Raw genomic sequence first — 8,103 nt, 5'->3', positions numbered from 1 at the left:
GGCAGAGAAATACAGTGTCATGATTAAACATACTCTGCTAGTGTGTACTTATGTACAGTAAAACCTCACTCATCTTCCTGGTGGTCTCATGCCTTTATGGTCTAATGTCTTACAAAATAAAAATGATCTGAGTTAAGGCATAGTTTGTAGGCCCTGAGGTTAGGATTGAGTTTTGTTTTATTTTTCCAATAGACTTTGTTCTTTAGAACATTTTAGATTTATAGCAAAATCGAGAAGACAGTGCAGAGTTGCCATAGACCCCACATCCAGTGTCCATGATCATTTACCATCTTACATTGGTATGGTGCCCTAATTACAGTTAATGAACCAATACCGATACATTATTTTTTTGGTATGTAATAGATTTTATTAAAGGAAACTTAGATACAAAGGATGTCTGGGGCAGCTGCAAGACGACATGCATCTCCACGCTGCTTGGCAGACCCCACAGAATTAGATTGGAAGAGTCATGCCCACTAGTACATGTGTGCTGGCAGGTACGGGATATTCTTTTCCATGGCTTGACCGAGTCAGGACAACTGGAATGTCTTCCACACCCAGCGCGTACCAGGACACCGAAGAGAGTTGCTGGTTTGTGTCAGAACACAGAGTGACTAAGATCAGAACAGCTTCCAAGGAGGTCCATGGAAAACAACCTGTTTCCTGCCTGGATCTAGCTCGAGGGTCCGCAGTGAGGCCATGGAGCACTCCCTCCTCCACAGGAGGCTGTTCCGGTCTGCACATCTGGAGAAGCAGCCACCTCTTCCATTCTTCGTGGATGGACTTCAGGACGGGAAGGTTGTCACCGCCCGCTGGTGATTCTGGGAGTCTCTCAAACCTTTTCTTTGGAGGCACTCACTCCATTACTCTTGCTCCCTTCTGCAAGTCAAGCTTTAGGATTGTGCCTTCTCTTGGTCCCACTGAGCTACGTCATGTGCCGAGTGTGGTCTACTTCTTATCCCTAGGGTCGTGCACTGAGATGCTGAGACAAAGGCGCAGGCTTCCCTGCCCTCCCTCCTTCCTGGCGGAGCAGCTTCAGAATTGTTTGAAGCTCCCAGAGACAGCTTGAAATGGGCGTTTCTGTGTAAATGATCTATCGAACGAGTGTGCTCTAGAGAGTAGGAGTGATGACAGTATGGCATGGAAAGAGGAAAGAATCTGGTTGTGGTTGGGACAAGAAACATGTTTCATTCTGGTTCCCCAGAGAGCTTGGAAATATAGCATATTGGTCCCTTTGTAGGCCATGGCATTGGTCTTTAGGGCTTCCATGGGAGCTGGTTGCCTTGCAGTAGGCCTGATCTTTTGGAAAAGGGGTCTCTGGTTTTGCTCAGAGCATTTTTGCAGGAAAGATGGCACCTGCTAGTAACCAGCAGCCTCACTCACAGCAGTTGGAGAATAGGCACCAAAAGCATCCACTATAGACTGTACACACGAAATTCAAAGTCACACACAGAGTTTCCTGGTGTACTTTAACGTATACCACAAATGTGGAAAAGTATTAACTTTTATTTATTAACCTATTTAGAATTCACATGAGTATTAAAATATTGTTTTCTTTATTATTCTATATGTGTGAAATATTGTATAACTTTTTAAAGCTGGCACGGTTTAAAGTTCATAAGGAACATGGTTGTTTTCAATTAAGTGTATAATGGAATTGTAGGATGAGTATTTGCTTTGTATGAGCTTGCCCGTACAAAAGAACATCAGGAAATTTGGCATTTAGATCAGATTCAGGCACATGAGGCCATTATTCCCATGGAAAGAGTCCTTGAAGAAGCCTGGCCATCTTCCCTTGGTAAAACTTTATCAAAGGCTTCACTCTGGGCGCCTGTGAAATGATTTTTTTCAGTCCCCAGTGATTCCTTTGCTCATAAAACATCCTTTACTGTGATTCATGTAGATATCGGGTGCTAGAGAATTATTGCTCGTTTTATTATCTTTCATGGCCTGGAAAGATACATTCTTGAGGACTGAGTTCAGTTCTTCTGGGCTTAGCTTCATGCCCAAGAATTGGCTGATCCTCACATGATATTAATAGGAAATTTTCTTTTCCTTTCATGTGCAGCCAGCCATGAACATGGTCAAACCGTGAGCCATTTGGCACATTTCCTTAAAGGGGCCATTCAAAATATTCTTCAAGTGAATATAGATTGTCAGCGATCTTTATTGAATTCCAGAAATGATAACTGAAAATAACAACATCTCTGGGATTTCTCATGCTGTAAGTACCCTTGGCCTTAGACTTGAAGAATGACTTGGGGCAGAGCTGAATGAGGAAGCGAGGGGTGCAGAAGCATGGCTCTTTCTGACTCTTTATAAGTTCGAGCACTAACTGCATGTCTTAACATGGTGAATGTTCCCAGTTGAGAACAGTCTGGATCTGGGTGGAGTCTCCCTTGGTGTGGAGCAGATTGACGATCTCCTTTAGTCACATGGTTCCGATGGCTTTCCAGAACTGGTGGCACTTCAAGGGCCATTCTCCTGTGGGGGGTTTGCAGTGCTGCGGCCACCGGGTGGACACCACGTACACGTCAGGTGCCATGCGTACCTCTCAATACGTCGTTATCGAAAATCCATCCTTTACTCACCTTAGTTTTTACCTAACATCCTCTTTCTGTTCCAGGAACCCATGGGGCACCACATTACATTTGGTTTTCACATCTGCTCCAGCTCCTCTTGGCCAGGACTGAGTTTTAACTGCTTTGCGCAGAGTCTGAGAACGTTAGCGCAGTTTCCTTGAAGCAGTGCAGCTCGCTACATTCAAGCACTTGTGCAAATAGCGTAAGGCTATCGTGGCTCCTAACAGCGTTTCAAGGTGGTGAGCATCTGTGTTTCCCGTTTCCACTGCAAGAACTGCTGCTGCTTACTTAGTCTAATCCTGCCAGATGAGTAATTGGGTCTGCCTGAGCGTTTCCTCAGGTGGAGCATATTTCATGGGATTTTTTAAGCTGCAGCCTTATATGCAATAATTGTCCAATTATAAGACTTATGTTCATATTTTAGCCATTCTCTTTTCACTACCTACATCTCCAGCTTAGATAAATATGGCTTTAATCGCTCAGAAGATTTAACGTGAGTGTAATTATTTTTAAGCCCTCAGTTTCCCCTCCATCGACTCTTTTCCCTTTGCCTATTTGCCTAGAAACATGCTTAAGGTTCTCCAGGTGTTAAAAAGCAAAGAAAAAATGTTTCTTGTAACCTAGTTACTGTCCGATTCCCTTGATCCATCATGGCTGGAATTCTTGAAAGCCCGGGCTTTGTCATTATTTCCATTCTTCCTCGTGCTTTTATTCCTGAATCCAGGGTAATCGGGCCTCCTTCCTCACTGCTTGAAACTTCTCTGTGAGGGTGATAGATGAGTCTCGAGGACAGGGAGCTTTCCCCGGTTCTGCTCCTTCTCATGCTCTTGGAGCATTGGACGGCGTTGGACGGTCCCTCTTAACGTGTCTCTCCCTTGATTTTTACGGCATGAGATGATCATGGTTTTCGTTTTACTCTCTGACCATGCCCTTATTTCTCTAGCATCCCTTCCTCTTCCCATCCTATCAATGTCATCATTTCCCAGAATTGTCCTCACCTGTTTGATTTCTCTACGCCACCTTGTCTGCACATGTGTCTTTATTACATTATTCCATCTGTGTCAGTCACTCTGGTTCTTCTCTTAAGTCTCAGTCTCCCATTTCCAATTGAGTCTCCCCCTAATGCATTTAACCTGCTCAATATCTTTAAAAACAGTCTTTCCCACCAAATCGGTTCTGCTTGAGCTTTTCCTGTTTCCTATTAGTGCTACCACACTTCTCCCGGGAGCCCAGACTTGAAATCTTGAATTTTTTTTCACCGCAACCTCTTTCTTGTCCCCCATAATTAATCAGCAAAAGCTCTCAGTTATTCCTTAACAATATCTTTCTATATTTCCTTCATTCAGTAAATATTTATTGAGCGCTCACTGTATGCCAAACATTCTGCTAGCACATTTTTGTTTTGCTTTTCTGTCTCTAGTTTGTCCCCTGGCAGTTAATTCAACAGTGTTGCCAGATGTATGTTCAGAATATTTTATTCTAATTTTGTCACCTCCATGCTTAGAAACATTTAATGGCTGCCCTTTGCCTACTGCACAATACAGAGTACTCTGTAGAACCCTAAGGATTCTATGGAACCCCTTCAAGGTGCCAAAGCATGCGAGTATAACGCAAGAAGCACTTAAGCCAGATAGCTCAACTTCTGTTTCATGATTTGTTTTAAAAAGCCAAAAAAAAAAAAAGTTTTGCAAACTGTTTAAGCCTTTGCCTGATGCTTAATGCCCTCTTCCATCAAACCCTAAATGACTCCAACCTCTTATGCTGCTAGCTAATTACAGACAACCTGCGTTTTAAGCAAACCAGACAACTAGTTGTCACCAGTGAGAATCAAGTGCACCACCCCTCCAAGCCTTTACTCACACCATTACCTTTTCCTGGAATGCCCTGTACTCCTCTTCCCACATCGAATTCTGTTAAATGGTAGCTCGAATTTCAGAAAGAGCTTTTCTGTTTCTGAAAATCTATGAACTTGGTTTCACTGATCTTTTCGACACTAATTAAAATGCTTGATTTTGTTATTTGTATTCATGCCTTAGATGCCCACCCCCCAAAGAGTTTTAGACTCCTCAAAGGCAAAAATAATGCTCTGTATAACTTTCTGTTTTCCATGGTAGCTAACATAGTACCTTATCTATAGCAAGCAATTGATAGACATTTTTTGACTGAATGAACAAATCTGTTTTCCTCTGGTTTTGCCCTGAAGGGGCCTGTATGAGTTCCTGTCAAACAGGAAAAAAAAAAAAAGTATAAACTTTTGTGTTTATTCCTGTAAAAGAGAGCAAGAGAAAAGGAAAAAAGAATGAAAGGGGGGGGTGATAAAAATATGTACAAAAAGCAAACTTTCTTATTCAGTAAAAAAAAGTAGGAAAGGTAAGTAATAATCCTTCTTCACTTGGTATTTGGTTAACTTTTTTTGCATCTTTATTTTACATTCACGTAGGAGACGCTAACTCAGTAAGGCTTCCAGTCTCCCTGGAGATAAGGAGGACTGCTATGCTCATTATGTAGATGGGGAGACGCGGATCATCCGTGACTCAAACAAGGACACATGGCAGAGAAATAGAGCATAAATCACCAGGTGCTGGTTATAAGCTTCAGATTTTCAGCTTGTGACTTTTCAGCTTTTGTCACTCTTCCCAAAGTTGTGTTCCACCATCCTTAAGATGACAATAGCTGACTTAAATTCTTCTTTATGCATTCAATAACATCAACAGTAAATGTTTTTTGAGCACTTGGTGTTTATCATTATGTACACACACAGCTCCAACTTTCACGCAGAAAATCCACAGTGCCATATTCTCAGCAGATCCCACCAAGAAACCAGCTGAAGCAGGTGGCGTGAATAGTTAAGCTCTGCCATGTCAACTCGAGTTCTCAAGAGATGCAAATGTTTCCTGTCATCACTTTTCGCTGGCTTGTCAGTTTTGCTCATGGAGGAATAGCTATTGCATCCATGTTACATTCATGTAATGTTGGACTGTGAGCATCACTTGGCTTTTTCCAAGCAGAACTTATAGCTGATAACAAGCTGTTGCTGAGAAAATGAATATTTTTCTGAAATCAGTTCTGCATGGAAACAGCTGACCAGTTTCTGTTGCTGTAACGTGATCCTTTTGCTCTTGGTCGATTTTGAGTAATGGCCTCACTTCTCTAGAAAAGAGATTTTACTTGAAGTCCATTCAGAGATTTGGTTCAACAACCTGGACTGTACAGGTCTCAGAAAATCTCTTTTGAACCTTCCAATAATAGACTTTCTCACTTGCCATTCATCCTTCACAACCAAGCATGTAGTTTCGTTGTTCGCTGTGCCCTGTTTTCCGTTCTGACCTGCTTTATCAACTTGGGATACAAATAAAATCTCTTTTATTTTTCTAATTAATTGCTTGAGTTCCCATTTGCCCTCATCGCAGGAAGTCCGATATCTTCTTCATCATTTTTTTCCCCCTCAATCCAGGAACTTACTTGGTCTGTAAGGTGTCGGTCTTATTTCTAAATAATCAGGCAGAAAAAAGAACTGGAGTCATTGTCATTTGCATAATGTCACTTTTGAAAACTAGTCCTGTGTAGATCTGTGGCCCCTCGTCCAATCAACAGTGGCACCTTACCAGGCCAGGTTCCTGCTTAGTCTGCAGTTTAACTTATAAGTTGCAACAGGCATGATGTTAAAAGATTTCAGCAATGGTACGGATTGGGCATTGAATAGTCAGCCATAAATACCATGTAGCGTCATAGAGAGTACCAGCTGATTGTTAGTTCTGGGTAACAGTCCTTTTTAGTTCATATACCCATGGTCAGCCCTTTTCCCCCAAAGAATCCTGACGGTGCTAAAACAGCTGAATCTAGAGGAGCGTCTAGACTAAACCACGTGCTGTACCAGAACCAGCCCACCTCCAGAGCTGTGGAAGAACCGGATCACTATTCTTGACACTCTCTTTCTTCAGGATATTGTGTTTCAGGGATATTTTTACCTTTGTCAATTACAAGGATTGCTTACAATCTAGGGACCAAAGGTGGAGTTCCTTTCCTTCCAGAGGTCCTCTGTGTTAACTTCCCAGGACTGCCATAACAAGGGACCACAAACCGGGTGGCTTAAAACAACTGACGCTTATTCTCTCACGATTCTGGAAGCTAAAAGTATGAAATCCTGACCCCTTGGCAGGGTCATGCTGCCTCTGAGGTCCTCAGAGAAGAATCCTTCCTTGCCTCTTCCTAGTTTCGATGGTTTGCCAACAATCCTTGGAATTCCTTGGCGTGCAATACTTCAGTCTCTGCCTCTATCATCTCGTGGTATTCTCTCTCTGTGTGTCTGTGTCTCTGTGTCTCTCTTCCACTTCTTATAAAGACACGAGTTATATTGGATTAAGAGCCCACCCTATTCCAGTATGACCTCATTTTAACTAATTTCATCCGCAGTGACCCTAATTTCAGATAAGGTCACATTTTGAGGTACTGGGAGTTAGGATTTCAACATGTCTTTTTTGTGGGGAAGAGAGGGCACAATTTAACCCATAACAGCTCCTATACTCTTTTACAAATAATTATACCTCCCCTTTCAAAGTTCTTCATATCTAGGAGCAACTCTCATACAAAGAGGCAAAATTCCATGTTATACAACTTTAACCTAGGATAATAGGTCCCTACTTGCCTATATTTTCATAAGCCACAGAACCACCCAGGAAACTCATTAGTAAGACAAAGAAGGTCTTCTCCAAGGAGACTTTCTGTTACTCCCTGTACAGAGAATTTCTCTTAGGAGAAAATAAACAAGCAAGTAAACTTTACCCCACTGTAAATCATATCAGACTTGGTCAACCAAAGAAATTAGCTACATGAAGACAAGGACTTTGTGCTCTCATACCAAATGAGAGCTTTTCTCTGCTTTTCTGCCCCAATAGAATCTAGGAAAATTGTCATAGCTCTTGTTTTTAATTCAGAAAATTAAGATTTGGGGACGTGAAGTGGCTGTGCAGGTCACTCAAATGATAAGTGACAGAAATGTGATTAAGAACCTTCACATCTTCATAGCTCTGACTGCCAGGCCAATCTGAATTCCATCCATCTTTCAACACCCAGCTGTAGTCCCTCAACTTTGAAGACAGTATTTTTTCGCCTTCCGCTGATGGACCATTGATCTCAGAAAGTGAGGTTAGAATGAGAATCTACGTTTGAATGAGAGCCGGAGGACTTTAGCTCTTATTTAGCAGGCAGTCAGGCTTTTTAAAAAAAGAAGAATGACACTATCAGGATTGAACTTTTGGAAGATTCATCTGTGAGATATAATCAAGTGTGAGAGAAGAGAATCAGGGATCCATTAGAAGCCCAGTAGGAAAGTTCCAGAAAGAGGAAATACAGAATAAGAACATTGGCAGAGGTCAAAGATGGTTCCAAGGGCTGAGCCTTTAGAAGATAATGCTTCTTTAAAAATAGGGTACGTGAAAAGGGCTGATGTGGAAGGGAAGGTGAATTCAACACTGGAGATATAAGGTGTGATGTCCTTATATGGTTAGGTGTTTTAAAGGAG

At 42.0% G+C, this 8,103-nt stretch overlaps 1 pseudogene; it reads right to left on the bottom strand.

Moving 5' to 3' along the window:
* Positions 1-1,750: 1,750 nt before the first annotated feature.
* LOC105291499 lies at positions 1,751-3,405 on the bottom strand (annotated as a pseudogene).
* Between the last annotated feature and the right edge of the window lie 4,698 nt (positions 3,406-8,103).

The sequence above is a fragment of the Pteropus vampyrus genome, unplaced genomic scaffold, assembly GCF_000151845.1.
Source record: "Pteropus vampyrus isolate Shadow unplaced genomic scaffold, Pvam_2.0 Scaffold46, whole genome shotgun sequence".
Lineage (NCBI taxonomy): Eukaryota > Metazoa > Chordata > Mammalia > Chiroptera > Pteropodidae > Pteropus > Pteropus vampyrus.
Note: the sequence above shows the minus strand (reverse complement) of the source record. Positions and strands in the feature narration are given on the sequence as shown.